At 46.1% G+C, this 22067-nt stretch overlaps 1 protein-coding gene across 8 annotated transcripts in view; it reads left to right on the forward strand.

The window, feature by feature from the left end:
* CIC (capicua transcriptional repressor) overlaps window positions 1-22067 on the forward strand; it is a 280330-nt gene that overhangs the window by 104200 nt on the left and 154063 nt on the right. The window lies entirely within an intron of this gene.

The raw sequence follows: 22067 nt of genomic DNA on the forward strand, positions 1-22067 counted from the left end.
GACGATTTTGGGCCTGTGCGTACCAGGATTTAGCGTGGAGGAGGGAGGAGCAGAAGAGTGCCTTGTCATCCTAGTCTATAGGGCTGTGAGTTTCTATTGATGTACACAGTGTAGGGAGACACCGCTCTAGTCTCTGCATGCAAGGGTGGCTCCATAGGATGCTGCAAGAGAAAGGAGCCACCCTGAAATAGGAAACCTGGGGACAGTGGTCATGGCACCAACTTAAACTGGAACAAGGATTAAAGATAAAGAAGCTGCATACTCGGTGATTGAATCAATCAGTCTTTATGTCAAATGCTAATAAAACGAAAGGTGTAATATCTATTATCACTTTATCTCTATGCATGGTAGAGTGTTGCAACACATGAAAGTGTGTCAGAGCATGCTGCACAAAAATACATGTCCTTCTTTTTCAGCGAACTCCAAGAGCGTCAACAGTGGATAAACGGACATAGGGTTGTCACCAAATAACAGGTAGTGGCAGAACAAGGTCCCACATTGCAGAATCATCCAATATTATTGTAATGAGAGATCAGATCAGTGACTCCAAGCGTGGTCCCGTGATAGGTTGCCACCTGTGCAATAAGTCCATTTGTGACATTTCATTGCTATTAATTGCTATTGAATATATAATATTCCACGGCCAACTGTTAGTGGGATTATAACAAAGTGGAAGCAACTGGGAACAACAACTCAGCCCCCAAGTGGTAGACCATGTCACATGACAGAGCGGGGTCAGCGCATGCTGAAGCACACAGTGCGCAGAAGTCGCCAACTGTCTGCAGAGTCAATAGCTAAATACCTCCAAACTTCATGTGGCTTATTAGCTCAACAACAGTGCAGAGAGAGCTTCATGGAATGGGTTTCCATGGCCGAGCAGCTGCATCCAAGCCTTACATCAAGTGCAATGCAGTGGTGTAAAGCACGCCGCCACTGGACTCTAGAGCAGTGGGGACGTGTTCTCTGGAGTGACCAATCATGCTTCTCTGTCTGGTAATCCGTTGGAAAAGTCTGGGTTTGGCAGTTGCCAGGAGAATGTTACTTGCCTGACTGCACTGTGCCATGTGTAAAGTTGGTGAAGGGGGATTATGGTGTGGGGTTGTTCTTCAGGGGTTGGGCTTGGCCCCCTAGTTCCAGTGAAGGGAACTCTTAAGGCATCAGCATACCAAGACATTTTGGACAATTTCATGCTCCCAACTTTGTGGGAACAGTTTGGGGATGGCCCCTTCCTGTTCCAACATGACTGCGCACCAGTGCACAAAGCAAGGTCCATAAAGACATGGATAAGCAGGTTTGGGGTGGAGAAACTTGACTGGCCTGCACAGAGTCCTGACCTCAACCCCATAGAACACCTTTGGGATGAATTAGAGCGGAGACTGCGAGCCAGGCCTCCTCCCCGACATCAGTGCCTGACCTCACAAATGTGCTTCTGGAAGAATGGTCAAACCTTCCCATAGACACCCTCCTAAACCTTGTGGACGGCCTTCCCAGAAGAGTTGAAGCTGTTATAGCTGCAAAGGGCGGGGCCAACTCAATATTGAACCCTACGGACTAAGACTGGGATGTCATAAAAGTTCATGTGCGTGTAAAGGCCGGCCGACCAATACTTTTGGCAATATAGTGTATATGGGAGCTGTTTGACCTGCCAAAGCATTTGTATTTCTGTCTATCCAGTCCAGAGATTTACACCAGTTTGGCACATAGCACCGACCTGTCTGACAAGGCAGAGGACCTGTTTTTTTTTCTCTGCTGCAGTTAAGCAACACAGGTCTTGTCCCCATCCTGTGATCCTGTAAACAATAACCAAAGTGGCAGCAGACAGATGAGCTCATCTTGGTCATTCTGCGCTCCTCTCCTATCAGCGTGTCCTGGGCATTGCAGAATAAATGATTGGCTTTTTCCTTTCCCTAAGTATGAATGCGGTTTGTATAGGGCAGTGATGGCGAACCCGTGGCACGCTGAGCCTTATCTGTGGGCACGCCAGGAGAATACCGTATTTTTCGCTCCATAAGACGCACTTTTTTTCCCCCAAAAAAGGGGGGAAAATGTCAGTGCGTCTTATGGATCGAATATAGAGCGGCCGGTCCGGTATTTCCACCGCGGCCGTGTCAGAATACCGGGCCGGCCGCTCAGCTCTGCAGTGGGACCTTACCTGTCCCTCTATCCAGCGGCGCGCTGTCTTCCCGGCTTCTGTAGTGTGCGTGACAGCCGGGTCCCAAGTGCGCATGCGCAAGAAGCAATGCTCTTTGTGAATGGTAAGGCGGTACCTGGGACACATGACAGATCCCAGAAGCCGCCGGACCAATCACAAAGCGCAGCGCTTCTCGCGCATGCGCACTGGGCATCTGGCTGTCCGACGAGCGCCCACACTACAGAAGCCGGGAAGACAGCGCGCGGCTGGATAAAGGAACAGGTAAGATAAAAAAAAAACTCTGCGGAAGTAAGAGCGGGTACCTGTCAAATTCAGGTACCCGCTCCCCCTCCCTCCCCAAAGGTCAGCAGTCATCTGTACTGTCCGCAGTCTCTGGTCATCCCTGTACTGTCCGCAGTCTCTGGTCATCCCTGTACTGTGTCCGCAGTCTCTGGTCATCTCTGTACTGTCCGCAGTCTCTGGTCATCTCTGTACTGTCCGCAGTCTCTGGTCATCCCTGTGCTTTCCGCAGTCTCTGGTCATCTCCTGTACTGTCCGCAGTCTCTGGTCATCCCTGTACTGTCCGCAGTCTCTGGTCATCTCTACTGTCCGCAGTCTCTGGTCATCCCTGTGCTTTCCGCAGTCTCTGGTCATCTCCTGTACTGTCCGCAGTCTCTGGTCATCCCTGTACTGTCCACAGTCTCTGGTCATACCCTGTACTGTGTCTGCAGTCTCTGGTCATCCCTGTACTGTGTCCGCAGTCTCTGGTCATACCCTGTACTGTGTCCGCAGTCTCTGGTCATCTCCTGTACTGTGTCCGCAGTCTCCGGTCATCCCTGTACTGTCCGCAGTCTCTGGTCATACCCTGTACTGTGTCCGCAGTCTCTGGTCATCCCTGTACTGTCCGCAGTCTCTGGTCATCCCTGTACTGTGTCTGCAGTCTCTGGTCATCCCTGTACCGTGTCCGCAGTCTCTGGTCATCCCTGTACTGTGTCTGCAGTCTCTGGTCATCCCTTGTACTATGTCTGCAGTCTCTGGTCATCCCTGTACTGTGTCTGCAGTCTCTGGTCATCCCTGTACCGTGTCCGCAGTCTCTGGTCATCTCCTGTACTATGTCCGCAGTCTCTGGTCATCTCCTGTACTGTGTCCGCAGCCTCTGGTCATCCCTGTACTGTGTCCGCAGTCTCTGGTCATCCCTGTACTGTGTCCGCAGTCTCTGGTCATCTCCTGTACTGTGTCCGCAGTCTCTGGTCATCTCCTGTACTGTGTCCGCAGTCTCTGGTCATCCCTGTACTGTGTCCGCAGTCTCTGGTCATCCCTGTACTGTGTCTGCAGTCTCTGGTCATCCGTGTACTGTGTCTGCAGTCTCTGGTCATCCCTGTACTGTGTCCGCAGTCTCTGGTCATCCCTGTACTGTTAATTAGTTTGCACTACTGTACGAGTTGTTTTTTCTAAACCAAAAGCTCGATATTCAGGTTTCATTGCAGTGTTGGCACTTTGAAAGAAATAAGTTGGTTTTGGGTTGCAGTTTGGGCACTCGGGCTCAAAAAGGTTCGCCATCACTGGTATAGGGGATTGCAAGAGACTAATACCAGGCCACATTCAGGTACTTACACCAGTCACATACATTTTATTTACAGATCAGATAAGCACAGCTGTAATCATTTGTATGTTTTACATTTGCTTCTATGAGATGTTTGAGTTCAAGTCACCGGTCACACCGCTGCGATTTTCTGTGCAATTTCAGGTGCGTTTTCTAAAGACTTTATTGCTACTTGTGAAGATTTCAAAGATTTCTTGCAATTTGCAGTGCGATTTCCATTATATTCTATGTATGTGAAATCGCTACAAAACTGGAGAAAAAGGTAATGCAAGAACTACTTTAGAATTTGCGCTGCAGCAAATCGCAAATGTTAAGACACCGACATTCACATTCATTAGATGCGATTTCAGGTGCGATTTCAATTCCCGAAACTCACCCGTATGACCGGGCACTAAATATACTTTGTTGACATTACGGAGGGTTAATGTGTGGGCTGGGGTTACAGGGAGGGTTATAGTTTGGAAGGAGACTTGGGGTAGGGCTCCGCGTGCTGCGCTGGGAGCTCTCTGCCAAAAACGATCAGTGCTGATCTCCAGGTACCAAATCTAATGTTCATGTTTTCAAGGACTTTCTTTCCTTTCTTTCTTTTCTTTTTTCTTTCTTTTCTTTTCTTTCTTTCCTCTTTCTCTCTCTCTCTCTCTCTTTCTTTCTCTCTTTCGCTCTTTCTTTTTCTCTCTCTCTTTCTCTTTCTTTTTCTCTTTCTTTTTCTCTCTCTTTCTTTTTCTCTTTCTCTTTCTTTCTCTCGTTACTTTTCTTGTTTTTTCTCTATTTTTTTCTCTCTTTCTCCTCCCCCCTCTCTCTTTCTCCTCCCCCCTCTCTTTCTCCTCCCCCCCCTCTCTTTCTCCTCCCCCCTCTCTCTTTCTCCTCCCCTAACTCTCTCTTCTCCCCTATCTCTCTCTTTCTTCCCCCTCTCTATTTCTCCTCCCCATCTCTCTTCCCCCCCCCCCCATCTCTCCCCCCCTCTCTCTCTCCCTCTCCACCTCTCCCTCTCTCTCCCTCTTTCTTTCCCCCTCTCTCCCCCCTCTCTCCTCCCTCTCTCTCCCCCTCTCCCCCCCTCGCTCCCCCCTCTCTCCCCCCATCTCTCTTTCTCCTACCCCCCCTCTCTCTCCCCCCCCTCTCTCTCTTTCTCCCTCTCTCCCCCCCTCTCTCCCCTCTCTCTTTCTCCCTCCTCTTTCTCCCCCCCCCCTCCCCCCCCTCTCTTTCTTGCTTTAACTAGTTCATTCTATCACTATCTTTCTTTTCTCTCTGTCTCTCTCTCTCTCTCTCTCTCTCTCTCTCTGTCTCTCTCTCTCTCTCTCTCTCTCTCTCTCTCTCTCTCTCTCTCTCTCTCTCTCGCTCATTCCCTCTCTCTCTCTTTCTCTTTCCCTCTTTCACTCTTCTTCTCTTTTATGCTGCTTCTTTCACACTCATTCTTTTCTCTCTCTCTCTATTTTCATCAAGAATAGCGTTGAAGGTGTTTGACCCAAAACTATGTAGTTACTGTGATATGGCAGTAGTACTATAACAGCGGGAAAATAGTCGGTACCACCACGCTAGGCCCCGGAGCGATAGGTTCTGTGCATCTGACAGGAAGCGTAGGACCAAATTACACATATGCGTCAGCAGTGAAAAGCACATAGAAAAATGTCGTGTAGGTGTTTTTAATGTGTGTGTTCATTCTCAGACTGCTAACAAAACGGGGCCAGCTGATCTTACAACTTCCGCCCCCTCACAGTTCTTCCCTTTTGACTTGCACAGCGGTTGCACCGTAAGCCGGTGCGTCTACGATGGGGTTAACGCTGAACTCCCACGCGCGCTTCCTTTTCACATTAGAACATCCCTTCCCTGCTGTCTGCAGAGATTACAGCTCAATACTTGGAAAAATGTAAGGGAGGAGTAGAAAAGAGTGGATAGATGGAACTGCCTCCCAGCAGAGGTGGTAGAGGGCACTGGGATGCTGCAAGACCTGAAAAACGTTAAACATTATCAAGATGTATTGAAAAGCTGTTTAATATAAAATTTTACGTTTGAGAGAGACCGCCTACACCCTTCCCATCACCCTGGTCCCTGCTTTACTTACCTCAGTTGGTGATGAGCTGGCAGTGCCCACCCAGCTAGTATAGCTGTATAGGATTCCCTACTCTTCCTGTAAATCTTCCAGGATGGATCAGAAAAATTCTGATTGGCCGGTGCGGCACCTGACCGCTTTGGCCAATCGGAATCATTCTGATCCATTCCAGGAGGCCCTACAGGAAGAAGAGTGAGGTTTTCAAATTCCCTGCTGCATGGGCACCGACAGCTCATCACCCACAGAGGTAAGCACAACGGGGACCGGGGTGTAGTGAAGGTATAGGGTGTTAGTTCACTTGTCGTTTTTTCAGTGAAGGTGAACTAAGCTGCTCTCTAACTATGATTTTTTTTTTTTTGCAGTCACATTCATCCAGCTTGGACCCGTGAAAGTATGCCTGAATTTGAAAAGCTTACAAATATTAGAATAATGAGCTTGTGGCCATTCAACCATTTGCTGACCCCTATAGAACTACAGAGAACTACTTTTCCCAACCAAGTGGGGTAATAGAGGTGTGGGAGACACCCTGAGGGTTTATGATAACTAATAATAGGACGAATAATAAAAATAGTTTAAGTAGACTACACACATCTTTAGGGGGGGGGGCATCTGTAGACCATTAGAATGCTAGTGGGAAAAAAAAAACCTTACTATGTGGGTGTCAACTGTGAAATCAGAACTTTAAGCGTGAAAGGTTGTATGGGAAAAAAAATAAGTAAGAAATAATAGGGAAGGGGTAATGGGTCAAAGTTGGGCCAGGACTGGCCTTCACACTCGGATCAAACCTCCGGCTGGTATGCTTGGTCGGGCTAAAGTGAGGCTAGGTTCACACCTATGCAGTTTGTGTGTGATCTGTTTCTGCCGTGCTATTTTTTTACACATTCGTTTTTGGCACATTTTTGCTGCGTTTCGCATTTTTTCAACTTACTGTAGAATAAAACGCAAAACGTATCAAAAACGCACTACAAGCTTTTCAGCAGCATCTCCATTGAAGTTCATAGAACCAAACGTTTTGTGTTTAAAAAAAGTCCCTGAGCCTTTCTAAAAAAAAGCGCACCGGGTGAAAACGCGTAGATGTGAACCTGTCCCTTAGGAAATCATGTTAAATGGACTGCTGTGCATTTCTGCAAAACGAACCTTTTGCCATGTAGAATAGAAGCAAACCTTTTGTTAAAAAAATACCATGACCTCTTTTGTTTCACTAGTGAGATGATTATTAAGTGTTCTTGCATGGCGACCACTTACTGTTATCTCACATATATATTCTTATTATTATAGCCAAATTTACCACCCTAACTCCTCCCACAGTTTTTACACTACATAGACAGTAATATATCGAAACGTGCGGATTGTTCCCGATTGGTGTGCTATTACTTTGTGGAACGTTTCGCCGAATGGTTCACGAAATATCGCCGTTTTTGTGGTGAAATTGGTCCCATAGGAATGAATGGCGAGAATGTTCAAAACTAGAGTGGGAGCTGACAAAAGCTAGAGTGTGAGCTGAAAAATCAGGACATGATTTCTAAACTGCCACCACTCCCTCATTTTCAAGCCGACCTACACAAATCTTATATCAAAACGTTCAGCTATCCCTGCTGCCACTAAAAATGTCCACAGCTAAGCCATAGTCCTGATAGTTTTCACAATATGACCATTTGTTTGCAACTCACGCCGCCCATTGACATTCATTGAAACTCCACTCTAGCCACCTCAGATTTGAAGGGCAATTTCTAAACTGCGACTGTGCCTTCATTTTTAATATTTCAGAGACATACTATGCATCAAAATGTAGGTCTGGGTCTTGTGATTCTCACAATATAAACATATCTTCACTGCAGGATTTATAGTTTTAAAACTACAACTGTTTGAAGATGGCAACCGCCAGTGAAGTGAGCAAGTTGGAGCAGTTTGTTTTTAACCGCTCTTCTCTGCCCTTGCTGTAGAGTGAGTTGCCATAGGAACCCAGGTGTGTGAGCAGGCAGCTGAGTGACAAAAGCTACTCCATCCACTCCAGTTGTAGACTACTGGTGGAGGCAAGAACACTTCACACAATTTCCCCAGAAATTGTAAATTTTTATTATTATTATACAGGATTTATATATTATTATTATACAGGATTTATATATTATTATTATACAGGATTTATATAGCGCCAACAGTTTTCTCAGTGCTTTACAATATAACGGGAGACAATACAGCAACAATACAGTTCAATACAAGAGGGATAGGAGGGCCCTGATCCTTGGAGCTTACAATCTAGGAGATGGTTGGTACTTCTGATTTCTATGCCAAAGGAAAGATTTGTTTAGCTGCAGTAGACATTAAAAATACCAATTTAAATTGTTTAAAGCAGGAGTGTCAAACTCAGTTCATCGCAGGCCGCCTCACCGTTATGGTTGCCTTCACAGGGATCAGTTGTATCTGTAAAGCCGGCCATACACGTCAAATTCCGAAAGAATTTTCTGTAGAAAATCTTTTCTAAGAATTTTCATTTGAATTTTGTACCATTAGTGGGTCACAGCAACAGCCGATTTTCGAGCGACCATTGAATTTGAGTGATCAGGCATGTTGGACAATTTTTGAAAAACTAACAAATTTCTAATCAATGATGGGAGAATCTTGTGAGAAATGTAATCGAAAAAGAAATGAGCTGTGACCTGGAAAGAAAAGAAAATTCTTGGCCACGAAAATTCTTTTCTGTAGCAACATGTGAAATTGAAGACTTGGTCAGTCAATTTCAAAATCAATGGTGGTGCTATCGAATTACAAAATGCACGAACTTTCAGAATTTCTAAAGAAAATTAGTTTGGAATTCGACTCATGTATGGCCTGCATAAGAGTACCGTATTTTCCGGCGTATAAGACGACTTTTTAACCCTTGAAAATCTTCTGAAAAGTCGGGGGTCGTCTTATACGCCAATATACGGCATGTTGACACTTGGTGTCAGGGCGGCACTTTTTAGGGGGGCGCCGCGGTGCCGCCCCCCCTTCCAACGGAAGGGACACTAAGTACAGGGGTGGGCAGGGGCTGCTGTTTCATACCTGGCTCCGGTCCCAGTCCCACTGCGATCCAGTCCAGGAAGCGCGGCTGCTCCTTCATTCAGTTCGCCCGCTGGATGTTCGCGCGGCCGCTCGGCTCCGCCTCACCGGCGAGAAGGTGGAGCCGAACGGCCCCCTCGAAAATCGAGTGAGGGAACGGCCGGTAAGTGTGCCGTGCAGAGGTGCTGCTGCAACCACATATGCTGGCTGCAGCAGCACCATACTGGAACAGGGGTCAGCAAGTGTCATTGGTGTCTGTGGGAGGAATAGTGCCCCATCGTTGGTGTCACTGATACTAATGATGGGGCATTATTCCTCCCACTGACACCAACGATGGGGCACTATTCCCCCCCCCACACTGACACCAACGATGGGGCACTATTCCACCCCCCACTGACACCAACGATGGGGCACTATTCCACCCCCCACTGACACCAACGATGGGGCACTATTCCTCCCCCACTGACACCAACGATGGGGCACTATTCCACCCCCCACTGACACCAACGATGGGGCACTATTCCACCCCCCACTGACACCAACGATGGGGCACTATTCCACCCCCCACTGACACCAACGATGGGGCACTATTCCACCCCCCACTGACACCAACGATGGGGCACTATTCCACCCCCCACTGACACCAACGATGGGGCACTATTCCACCCCCCACTGACACCAACGATGGGGCACTATTCCACCCCCCACTGACACCAACGATGGGGCACTATTCCACCCCCCACTGACACCAACGATGGGGCACTATTCCACCCCCCACTGACACCAACGATGGGGCACTATTCCACCCCCCACTGACACCAACGATGGGGCACTATTCCACCCCCCACTGACACCAACGATGGGGCACTATTCCACCCCCCACTGACACCAACGATGGGGCACTATTCCACCCCCCACTGACACCAACGATGGGGCACTATTCCACCCCCCACTGACACCAACGATGGAACACTATTCCTCCCACTGACACCAACGATGGGGCACTATTCCTCCCACTGACACCAATGATGGGGCGCGATTCCTTCCACTGACACCAATGATGGGGCGCTATTCCTCCCACTGACACCAATGATGGGGCGCTATTCCTCCCACTGACACCAATGATGGGGCGCAATTCGTTGCTCTGACACCAATGATGGGGTGCTATTCCTCCCACTGACACCAATGATGGGGCACTATTCCTCACACACTGACACTAATGATGGGGCACCATCATTGGTGTCAGTGGGAGGAATAGTGTCCCATCATTGGTGTCAGTGGGAGGAATAGCACCCCATCATTGGAATACCATACTGAAAAACCATACCATATTGAAATCAAATCTGATGTTTTTTAATTTTTATTTGGTGTGTGTTGGAAGAGGGGTCGTCTTATACGCCGGAAAATACGGTAGATGTCGAGAGCACTCCACCCTCACTTACATCAGATGTCAAGAGCCCCCCCCTCCCATCATCAGAAGTCAAGGGTCCTCCACCCTCACATCAGATGTCAAGAGCCCCCCCTCCCATCATCAGAAGTCAAGGGTCCTCCACCCTCACTTACATCACAGTGTACCCCATTACCTTACGCTACTGCTAGGAAGCAGAAAGTGCAGGGTCTGGAGGAAGACCAGAGGAGGGCTGGAGTCAGCTGCCGGAAACCAGGGGAGGCAGAGATGAGTGGGTGCTGCAGCTGCACAGAGAGGCGCAGGATCTGTAGGAGGCGTGCTGTCCTTTGCTGCTGACTGCTGAGGGGGGGGTAGGATGTAGAGACGAGCCTCTCCACGTCGGCATGGAGAAGTGCAGGATCTGTAGGAGTTCTGTCGTCCTCCTGTGGTGCTGACTGCAGAGAGGGGTGGGGGATGTGCAGAGACGAGTCTCTTTGCGTTGGCACAGAGTATGTGCCAGAGGAGTTTTGTCCTCCTCTCTGTGGCCGACTGCAGAGACATGGTGGGGGTAGAGACTAGGGGGACTGCCGCAGCTGCAGGAGACGTGATGGCCACATGAACTGCCCGGTGGGCAAGAGGTAAATGAAATTTAGCAAATCCTCCTATGGGTTTGTGGGGATACCGAACCTTCGTACTGTGTATATCAGTTGGTCTGCCCTTGTCCAGGATTTTTTCATCCTCTAGACAGTCCCACCACGCTTTTATACCAAAGTGCCAGCTGAACCACAGCCCCGGATCCTAGAGCTGAACCTGCTTGCTGAAATTTGTAAATATGGTCATTTATGTGCGCAAAGTAATGAACAAATATTTTAGGAATTTTATTTTTTTTAATTCCTGAACACAAGCACTAATCTTTCCAAAATTGATATATATTCTTGTTACCATTCAGGAAATCGGTGTAAATAGTGTACTCATAGCAGTGCTGTAGCCTCTAGATGGGTTGCTGTCACCTCATTCTTTTCAATGATTAATCTAACCACACAGCAGAAATGTGGTACATGGGAATGTGAGGGCGTCGGCTTCTAAAAGATCTACATTTTTTCGGTGAAATATACTTTGAGCATTTCCTTTTTTTTTTTTTTCCACTGAAAACCTGTTTGATGCGTAAAGCTGACCATAGATCGATTTTTTTTTTTTTTTTTTTTAATGAAAAAAACAAACTAATTCCCTCATCCACACCTGTCCTCCCTGCTGTGCCATTATATTCTGACAGCGGGGACTCCTCCACTACCAGAATACACTGATCAGCGCTGCAGATGATTGGCTACAAGCGCTGATCGAGCAAAAATGTACCCACAGTCCCGTTTGGGAGGAGTCGATCAGCCATTCTCGAATGTGAAGAACCATACATGGATTGAATTTTCGAGCCTAAGGGCTCATGTACACTTCAGCTGATAAACTGACGTTCAGGAGCTTTTCTGCGTTTTTTTTCAGCAGCCCCTGAACTCTCCATAATGTTTTCCTACGTGTCCGTGTACACATCGTCATTTACAGTCGTTTTATTTTTTAACGCACCAAACTTGCGTTCAGGAATAGATTTTACCGGCGTTTCAAACACCAAAGGCTTTTAAACGCGATTAGCCGAGTTTAGAAGCGTTTTTTAACTGTTCCATATCCAGATGCTGTCCAGAGCCTTTTTTCGTCATCTGAAATGCATGCAAAGCATTTTCCATGTATTCAAATGGACCCGGTACACCAGCGCAGTCAGTTCCAGGTTTGGCGTGAAGGAAAAAATGGTAAAACACACCGCATTATGCTCATGATGGAATCCATAGTGAGTACAACCAGAAATGACAGGTCATCTCAACACATACTTCTCTCTCTGCTTCTGCTCTCTCTATTCTTCTCAAAATGTCTGAAATAGTTAATTTTTTACTATTTTTCAGTGCATTCTGGGCATTTGGGAAGGTCTCCTGAGGCAGGGGTGGACTGACAGCTCATGGGGCCCCCGGGCAATAGAGGATCATGGGGCCCCTGTGTCCTTGCCCAAACTCAAAGCCTATGAAAAAGGTACCAGGGGCATCTCATGGGGCCCCCTACTGACCCCGGGCCCTCGGGCAGCGCCCGAGTTTCCAAATGGTCAGTCCGCTCCTGTCCTGAGGTTATCTTTTAAAAAACGCTTCTAAACGCAAACGCACATAAACACGGTATGCAAACGTGGCTAAACTGACTTTTTTAACTGACTGTTTTCCAGCAGTCAGTTTCCATCGTTCAGAAGAGTTTTTCAAACGCCCCGTGTACATGAACCCTAAGTATCATCTATTATTTATGAGAAGGCAATGAAAGGCAAATTGACTTTGTTGTCTTTTTTTTTTTTTTTTTTTGTAAGTCACTGGCCGACCTAAGCCAAAAACTAATGGAAAACTCTAGAAGAACGTTTGGTATCTAAGGGCTCGTTCACACTTGACTGTTTTTCCAACTCTTGTCAAACGCCCCTATAGCATTTGACAAGCGTTGGTCCGACGTTTGCGGAGCGTTTTTTAACGCTCTGCAAACGCCGCATGCGCTGTTTAGCAGCGGTTGCTAGGCGTTTGCAAAGTGTCAACAACGCCCCACAAACACCTATAATGAAGTTTGAATGGTGTTAACGCTCCGCAACCTCACCGCAAACGCCCGGCCGGCACCATAGTGGCACCATAGACTTGAATAGGAGGCTTCAAATCCTCCTGACTCGTCCAGAGGCGCCCGTTTTGCCGCAACGCTAACGCTCCCATGAGGACAGCACCATGTGCTGCAATGTGCAGAATTTTCACAGGCGTTTGGGAAGCTTTAAAAATGCTTCCCAAACGCCTGTCTGCTGCTTGCAAACAAGGCTAGTGTGAACGTAGCCTTACATGGTTGGATAACATAACCCTCTGCATTTTAAAGAGAACCATCATAAGCTCAAAGTGGAACTGCACTGAATCTGAACACCACAAACCAAAAACGCTATTTCATTCAATGTTGACATTCAAAGTGAACTCCCCCATCAATCCACGTCTCCATGCTTTATTTTGCTGCAAAATCATTTTGAAAAACACCCCCCTAGCATTTCTGGAAGTGGCCATCTTGAGTAAGGGCAGATGATTCTTGCAGCATTCACTTCCTGGATTCCATCTGCCCTTAGCTCAGGCATTGGCAGAGCTGAGAACCCTCCTGAAGACTCCTGGGATGTATGACATCATTTGCCTAGGCATGGAAACCAGGAAGTAACTGAAGAAATGTAAAAACAAAAAGTTTAAAACAAGTAAATCTGATATACTTTGAATGTAAAGTCCCACTAGGCATACATTTTGAATGTTCAGTTTAATAACCATAACTGAAGTTTCTTGTGAATACTTTACATCTCCCCCTTATTTAGCTTTGTACAGTATACTTTGTCTAGGGACAACTTTGGATCTGTAATTGTTAAATACAAGAAATGTGACTACCCAAATTTAACTTGGTATCAGCTTCATGCACTCCCTTTACAGCAGGGCTGGTGTGGGAAAGAAAGAAGCAGCACAAGGGGACCAGTCATTTCCTGTGTTGACCTGAACCATGATAGAAGGAAGGAGCAGAGTGGCAGAGAGATGAGCTCATCATTTTGCTCCTTCTATTTCCACTGTCCAATCACTGGCTGGGGTTGGGTATAGGAGGGCCTGGGCTCAGGGGAAGTAGGTTGAATGATGCTGATCATCAGACTGAGGACATCCTTTTTACTGTATTTTTCTGCCTCTTTGTAATGTCCACCGTGAGCTCCCACACCTCTTGATTTCGCTCTCACGTTTGCTTGGAACAAGCAGTGCACACTAGTTGTGGTCATGTACACTGCTATATACACATTACAAATTCTATAGTCTACCTTGGGAGGGAGCAAGAGAGGGTGGCTACATTCCTACATAAAATGGGACCATGGAGAACGAACGTAGCCACCCTCTGACAGGAAGTCGGATTATGGCAAGAAGAAATGAATTTGGAGGAGTCTGAGTGCAATAGGATCGACTTTTCGGTTGTAAACCTCAGACATTAAGTATGATGAAAGCATATTCCTCTAGTGTGTACATGTCTCAGCTAAGAGCACTTAGCGACATTTCTGTCTGCTGCTTGTTTCCTCTGCTATCAGTATGAGACACTTCTGACAAGTTTTCCTGACACCAAGAGAAAAAAGGTGACAGGGATGGGAACACCAGCACACAGCCTATGATTGATAGCCTCAGCTCTGTTCCTGTGTGTTGTGTGAAGGGGGGTGTGTCCCTTCCCTCCAATCAGCTCTCAGAGCTCTCTTCACTGAGCTCTGCAGTGTGTAATTTCAGCTCTCCACCCCCTTTTTTTTACTGACAGCTCAGACAAGCTTTATACCTTCTGGACTTTGAATGGCTGTAAGAAGAAAAGATTGCAGATAGACAAGTACAACCTATGCAGGAGGATTTATTTTATCTTTGTGTGTGACCTGAGGCTTGTCACTTCACTGGATTTATGTAAGGGTTTAAAACCACTGAAAGAATACATATTTGAATAGGATTTTAGAGTTTGCTGTTGCTTTAAAACCCCTTCCAGGTCATTTTCTTTGCTACCATTGGCTAAAAGTCCCTTCACTTCTTGTCCCAGAATCACAGCAGGAAGTTAAAAGAAATCTCTCACGCGGAAGGGAATTCCCCTAAGAAAGTTGTTCCCAAAGCTATTGCCTTCCACCTCTTGTTCTGGGGATCACTCTAAAATTTTGGAGATTTTGCAGCTGGCTGAAGCTAGGCTAATACCTGCTGCGTTGCTCAGCTCTTGGGTGTGTATAACAGCCTCTGGGGCGTTATCTGATACTGTAATAAACATTTAGCTCAGGTTCACATATGTGCGGTGCGGTCCATCGCATGTGATTTGCACAGGAACCGCACCGCATTCCTGTGCAAATCACATGCGATTTGTGTGCGGTGCGATTGGAGCCATACATACACATGCAGGGCCCTTTTTTGGGTCCGCACTAGAATTGGATCGCATGGGTATTCACACTTGTGGGATCCGATTCTGCACATCGCACCGTGTTCTGCGGACTGCTTTTTTGGGGGGGTTGTTAACATACACACCCGCTGCGGTTCGCATGAACAGGGTGCAATTCTGATGCAGTGCGGAATTCGAACTGAAAATGCTGCAAATTCTGGACCGCATCAGTGTGAACCACGGCTTAGGGCCCCTTCACACCAGGACTCAGTGTGGGAACGGTGCGTTTCCGTGTGCGTATACCGCGTGGGAACACAGTGCCTTTACTAGATGTGCATGGGTGCCATTAATTGTTGCACCCCAAATGCGTCTAGCAAATGCAGCGTGTTTTCAGCCACCAAACCACATGGTAGTGCAGTACAATGTGATTTGGTGCAGCGGTACGTTTTGTGCTGTCAAAAATAGATGAGCAAAAACGCTCGTGTTGCGATGTGCAAAAAGGCACATGTTAACTTTTTTTTTTTTTTTGCCTCAAAGCATGACAATGTACCTGCTGTATGCAGTGTGTTGTGGTGCTATTCATTATGAATGGCACCCCAGTGTACTGCAGCGCACCACAGAGCACATACCGTGTGCATTGCGTGTTGCAAAAAGGGTCATGTACAGTTTTTTTTCTGTTGTGGTACATTGGCAGCCCATTCGTGTCAAATGGATTGCCCTATGACAACACACATTAAGGCAAGCCATAACCTATGGTAACGTGTGCGTGTCAACACACCACAGGATATTGCTTTAGACTGAGTCAGCGGCCCATTAGAATCTGGGTGTCATCGTGTTTTCAGAACGAAGGGAAGCATTTGACGGTATGTCCAAGGCCAAAGCTCAGGGACCTCTCCACTCTGACTCTTAGTTCCAGAGTCCTCTCAGAAGCTTTATGCAGTTATATGGGGAAAGCACTGAGACAATTAGTTGGAAGATACGAATTACAGCAAATCATGTTTGCAGAGTACTGTTGCCATGGTTGCAAGGAAATGATAAGTTATTTTTTGGCAGCTGTTTTCAGATTGAAATGAAACGGTATGTTCTACTAACAAACTACAAAATGACTCTGATATATATATATATATATATATATATATATATATATATATACAGTGGGGATCGAAAGTTTGGGCACCCCAGCTAAATATTTGTATTAATGTGCATAAAGAAGCCAAGGAAAGATGGAAAAATCTCCAAAAGGCATCAAATTACAGATTAGACATTCTTATATGTCAACAAAAGTTAGATTTTATTTCCATCATTTACACTTTCAAAATAACAGAAAACAAAAAAATGGCGTCTGCAAAAGTTTGGGCACCCTGCAGAGTTAATATCTTGTACTGCCCCCTTTGGCAAGTATCACAGCTTGTAAACGCTTTTTGTAGCCAGCCAAGAGTCTTTCAATTCTTGTTTGAGGTATCTTTGCCCATTCTTCCTTACAAAAGTCTTCCAGTTCTTTGAGATTTCTGGGCTGTCTGTCACGCACTGCTCTTTTAAGATCTATCCATAGATTTTCAATTATGTTGAGGTCAGGAGATTGTGAAGGCCATGGCAAAACCTTCAGTTTATGCCTCTTGATGTAATCCCCCGTGAATTTTGAGGTGTGTTTAGGATCATTATCCATTTGTAGAAGCCATCCTCTCTTTAACTTCAGCTTTTTCACAGATGGCATCAAGTTACCATCCAAAATTTGCTGAACTTTTATTGAATCCATTTTTCCTTCTACTCGTGAGATGTTCCCTGTGCCACTGGCTGCAACACAACCCCAAAGCATGATTGATCCAACCCCATGCTTAACAGTTGGACAGAGGTTCTTTTCATTAAATTCTGTGCCCCTTCTTCTCCAAACGTACCTTTGCTCATTCCGGCCAAAAAGTTCAATTTTAACCTCATCGGTCCACAGAACTTGTTTCCAAAATGCATCAGGCTTGTCTATATGTTCATTTGCAAAGTTCAAACGATGATTTTTGTGGTGAGGACGTAGAAGAGGTTTTCTTCTGATGACTCGTCCATGAAGACCATATTTGTACAAGTATCTCTTTATAGTGGAATAGTGTACCACAACTCCAGTGTCTGCCAGATCTTTCTGGAGGGATCGTGCAGTCAAACGTGGGTTTTGAATTGTTTTTCTCACAATCCTGCGAGCTGTTCTGTCTGATATTTTTCTTGGTCTTCCAGATCTTGCTTTAACTTCCACTGTTCCTGATGACTGCCATTTCTTAATTACATTCCGAACAGAGCATATTGACATCTGAAAACACTTTGCTATCTTCTTATAGCCTTCTCCAGCTTTGTGAGCGTCAACTATTTTCAGTTTCAGTTTTCTAGACAACTGCTTAGAAGAACCCATGGTGCTGATTGTTGGGGCAAGGTCAGATGAGTCTGGGCATTTAAAACCTTTGAGATTGACATAACCTGGTCTTCCCAGACGATGATTGAGAACAATCCATGACACTGGCAGGTCTCAGCTTTGCAAAGGGGGCAGTGCATGCTATAAATTCTGCAGGGTGCCCAAACTTTTGCAGACGCCATTTTTTTGTTTTCTGTTATTTTGAAAGTGTAAATGATGGAAATAAAATCTAACTTTTGTTGACATATTATAAGAATGTCTAATCTGTAATGTGATGCCTTTTGGAGATTTTTCCATCTTTCCTTGGCTTCTTTATGCACAATAATACAAATTTTTAGCTGGGGTGCCCAAACTTTCGATCCCCACTGTGTGTGTGTATATATATATATATATATATATGTATATATATATATATATATATATATATATATATATATATATATATATATATATATATATATACACACAGTCAGGTCCATAAATATTGGGACATCGACACAATTCTAACATTTTTGGCTCTATACACCACCACAATGGATTTGAAATGAAACAAACAAGATGTGCTTTAACTGCAGACTGTCAGCTTTAATTTGAGGGTATTTACATCCAAATCAGGTGAACGGTATAGGAATTACAACAGTTTGCATATGTGCCTCCCACTTGTTAAGAGACCAAAAGTAATGGGACAATTGGCTTCTCAGCTGTTCCATGGCCAGGTGTGTGTTATTCCCTCATTATCCCAATTACAATGAGCAGATAAAAGGTCCAGAGTTCATTTTAAGTGTGCTTTTTGCATTTGGAATCTGTTGCTGTCAACTCTCAAGATGAGATCCAAAGAGCTGTCACTATCAGTGAAGTAAGCCATCATTAGGCTGAAAAAAACAAAACAAACCCATCAGAGAGATAGCAAAAACATTAGGCGTGGCCAAAACAACTGTTTGGAACATTCTTAAAAAGAAGAAACGCACCGGTGAGCTCAGCAACACCAAAAGACCCGGAAGACCACGGAAAACAACTGTGGTGGAAGACCGAAGAATTCTTTCCCTGGTGAAGAAAACACCCTTCACAACAGTTGGCCAGATCAAGAACACTCTCCAGGAGGTAGGTGTATGTGTGTCAAAGTCAACAATCAAGAAAAGACTTCACCAGAGTGAATACAGAGGGTTCACCACAAGATGTAAACCATTGGTGAGCCTCAAAAAGAGGAAGGCCAGATTAGAGTTTGCCAAACGACATCTAAAAAAGCCTTCACAGTTCTGGAACAACATCCTATGGACAGATGAGACCAAGATCAACTTGTACCAGAGTGATGGGAAGAGAAGAGTATGGAGAAGGAAAGGAACTGCTCATGATCCTAAGCATACCACCTCATCAGTGAAGCATGGTGGTGGTAGTGTCATGGCGTGGGCATGTATGGCTGCCAATGGAACTGGTTCTCTTGTATTTATTGATGATGTGACTGCTGACAAAAGCAGCAGGATGAATTCTGAGGGTATTTTTCCCCATTGAGATTTGATGTTTTTAACACTTTGAAAAACATCAAATCTCAATGGGGAAAAATACCCTGCTGGATATCTTTACTGATATGGACTGGGGAATGTGTTAGGAATGTAAGGATGCCCCATCGTTTGATGGAAATGACAATTATCAACCTACAGAGGACTGAATTCAAAGACGACCCAAAAATCAAAGTGAAAAAATTATACAGCAGGCTAGTCCATTTTGCTGAAATTTCATTGCTGCAACTCAAAATGGTCCTCAGTAGTCTGTATGGCCCCCACATGCTTGTATGCATGCCTGACCACATCGGGACATGCTCCTAATGAGACAACGGATGGTGTCCTGGGGTATTTCTTCCCAGATCTGGACCAGGGCATCACTGAGCTCCTGGACAGTCTGAGGTGCAACATGGCGGTGTCGGATGGACCGAAACATGATATCCCAGAGCTGTTCTATTGGATTTTGGTCAGGCGAGTGTGGGGGCCATTCAATTGTATCAATTCCTTCATCCTCCACGAACTGCCTGCATACTCTCACCACATGAGGCCGGGCATTGTCGTGCACCAGGAGGAACCCAGGACCCACTGCACCAGCGTAGGGTCTGACAATGGGTCCAAGGATTTCATCCCGATACCTAATGGCAGTCAGGGTGCCATTGTCTAGTCTGTAGAGGTCTGTGCGTCCTTCCATGGATATGCCTCCCCAGACCATCACTGACCCACCACCAAAACGGTCATGTTGAACCATGTTACAGGCAGCATAATGTTCTCCACGGCTTCATGTCTGTCACATGTGCTCAGGGTGAACCTGCTCTCAACTGTGAAAAGCACAAGGCGCCAGTGGTGGACCTGCCAGTTCTGGTGTTTGATGGCAAATGCCAATCGAGCTCTATGGTGCCGAGCAGTGAGCACAGCGCCCACTAGAGGACGTCGGGCCCTCAGGCCACCCTCATGAAGTGTGTTTCTGATTATTTGATCAGAGACATTTATACCAGTGGCCTGCTGGAGGTCATTTTGTAGGACTCTGGCAGGGCTCATCCTGTTCCTCCTTGCACAAAGGAGCAGATACCGGTCCTGCTGATGGGTTAAGGACATTCTATGACCCTGTCCAGGTCTCCTAGAGTAACTGTCTGTCTCCTGGAATCTTCTCCATCCTCTTGAGACTGTGCTGAGAGACACAGCAAACCTTCTGGCAATGGCACGTATTGATGTGCCATCCTGGAGGAGTTGGACTGCCTGTGCAACCTCTGTAGGGTCCAAGTATCGCCTCATGCTACCAGTAGTGACACCGACCCTAGCCAAATGCAAAGCTAGTGAAAAACAGTCAGAAAGATGAGTAGAGAAAAAAATGTCAGTGGCCTCCACCTGTAAAACCATTTCTGTTTTGGGAGTTGTCTCACTGTTGCCCATCTAGTGCGCTGGTTGTTAATCAGTTTCAGCTGTTTTAGTGTTATTGAAATTAACATCCCCCTCTGCTACTTAACTGACCAGATCAATATCCCAGGAGTTTCACTGACGCGATGCTATACTCTAATTAAAAAGTGTTCCTTTAATATTATATATTTGTTTTAGCAAAAGTGGAGTGTTCCTTTAAATAGGAGTGCTCTTTGTTGCTGTTGAGTGTCCTCCCATTGTGTCTGTCCTAACAGTCTTCCAGTATGGCTTCCTGTTTTAGGGAACAGGAAGCTGTGCCGGTCTAGAAAATGTGTTGGCTGAATAAGGTGTCACTTGCCCAGTAATGGTCATCATCCTGTGTAATGTAACAGACATTAAGAAACACTGCAGGCAGATATGGAGATTGTTTACTGCTGCTGTTGCTGCCTTCCTACTTTAGCTTGTGAGTGCGATCTCCTGTATGACAGTAGATCTGGATCTGTGAATAATGCAGGCCAGAGCCTGCCACTGACCACCGATGGTGGGGCTATTATAGTCTGAGCCTGCCACTGACCACCAATGGTGGGGCTATTATAGTCTGAGCCTGCCACTGACCACCAATGGTGGGGCTATTATAGTCTGAGCCTGCCGCTGACCACCAATGGTGGGGCTATTATAGTCTGAGCCTTCCACTGACCACCAATGGTGGAGCTATTATTGCCTGAGCCTGCCACTGACCACCAATGGGGGAGCTATTATTATTGTCTGAGCCTGCCACTGACCACCAACGGTGGGGCTATTATTATAGTCTGAGCCTGCCACTGACCACCAATGGAGGGGCTATTATTATAGTCTAGGCCTACCACTGACCACCGATGGTGGAGCTATTATTATAGTCTAGGCCTACCACTGACCACCAATGGAGGGGCTATTATTATAGTCTAGGCCTACCACTGACCACCAATGTTGGGCTATTATTATTGTCCAGGCCTACCACTGACCACCAATGGAGGGGCTATTATTATAGTCTAGGCCTACCACTGACCACCAATGTTGGGCTATTATTATTGTCCAGGCCTACCACTGACCACCAATGGTGGGGCTATTATTATAGTCTAGGCCTACCACTGACCACTAATGGTGGGGCTATTATTACAGTCAGCCTGCCATTGATCACCAATGGTGGGGATACACTGGGGGAGGGTATTTAAAGTACATGAAGTACATGGGGAGATCTGCGGTGGAAGAGTGCGGCCTTGTCATTTCGCCTATACTGGGGCCCAATGACCTCTAATGGTGGCCCTGGTGGTGGTGGTGGTGGGTTAGTGTAGTTTAGCATGGAAGGGTGGCTTATTGAAAGTCTGGATGAAGGTACAGCTGCCCTTTTAAATGGGAAAAAAACCCCTTGTGTTTGATTTGTGATGTTAGTAACGACATGTAACTGTTTCCTGTCTTCAGAATGCAATGTAAACTTCTCTTCTGTTCTGTCCCCCTCGCCACAACCTGATTGGTTGCTCCTGGTAAAGAAGGTCAAAATGTTTTTTTATTGTGAGGCCTAGAAAACTGCTGAACTGCAACTCCCAGCATGCCTCTTGCCAGGTGCTGTAGTTCAGGAAAGGCTGAGATTTTTGCAGTTTTTTTT

Source organism: Staurois parvus, unplaced genomic scaffold, assembly GCF_062004578.1.
Source record: "Staurois parvus isolate SC_StPar_1 unplaced genomic scaffold, SC_StPar_1.0 ptg000423l, whole genome shotgun sequence".
In the NCBI taxonomy this organism is placed as follows: Eukaryota; Metazoa; Chordata; class Amphibia; order Anura; family Ranidae; genus Staurois; species Staurois parvus.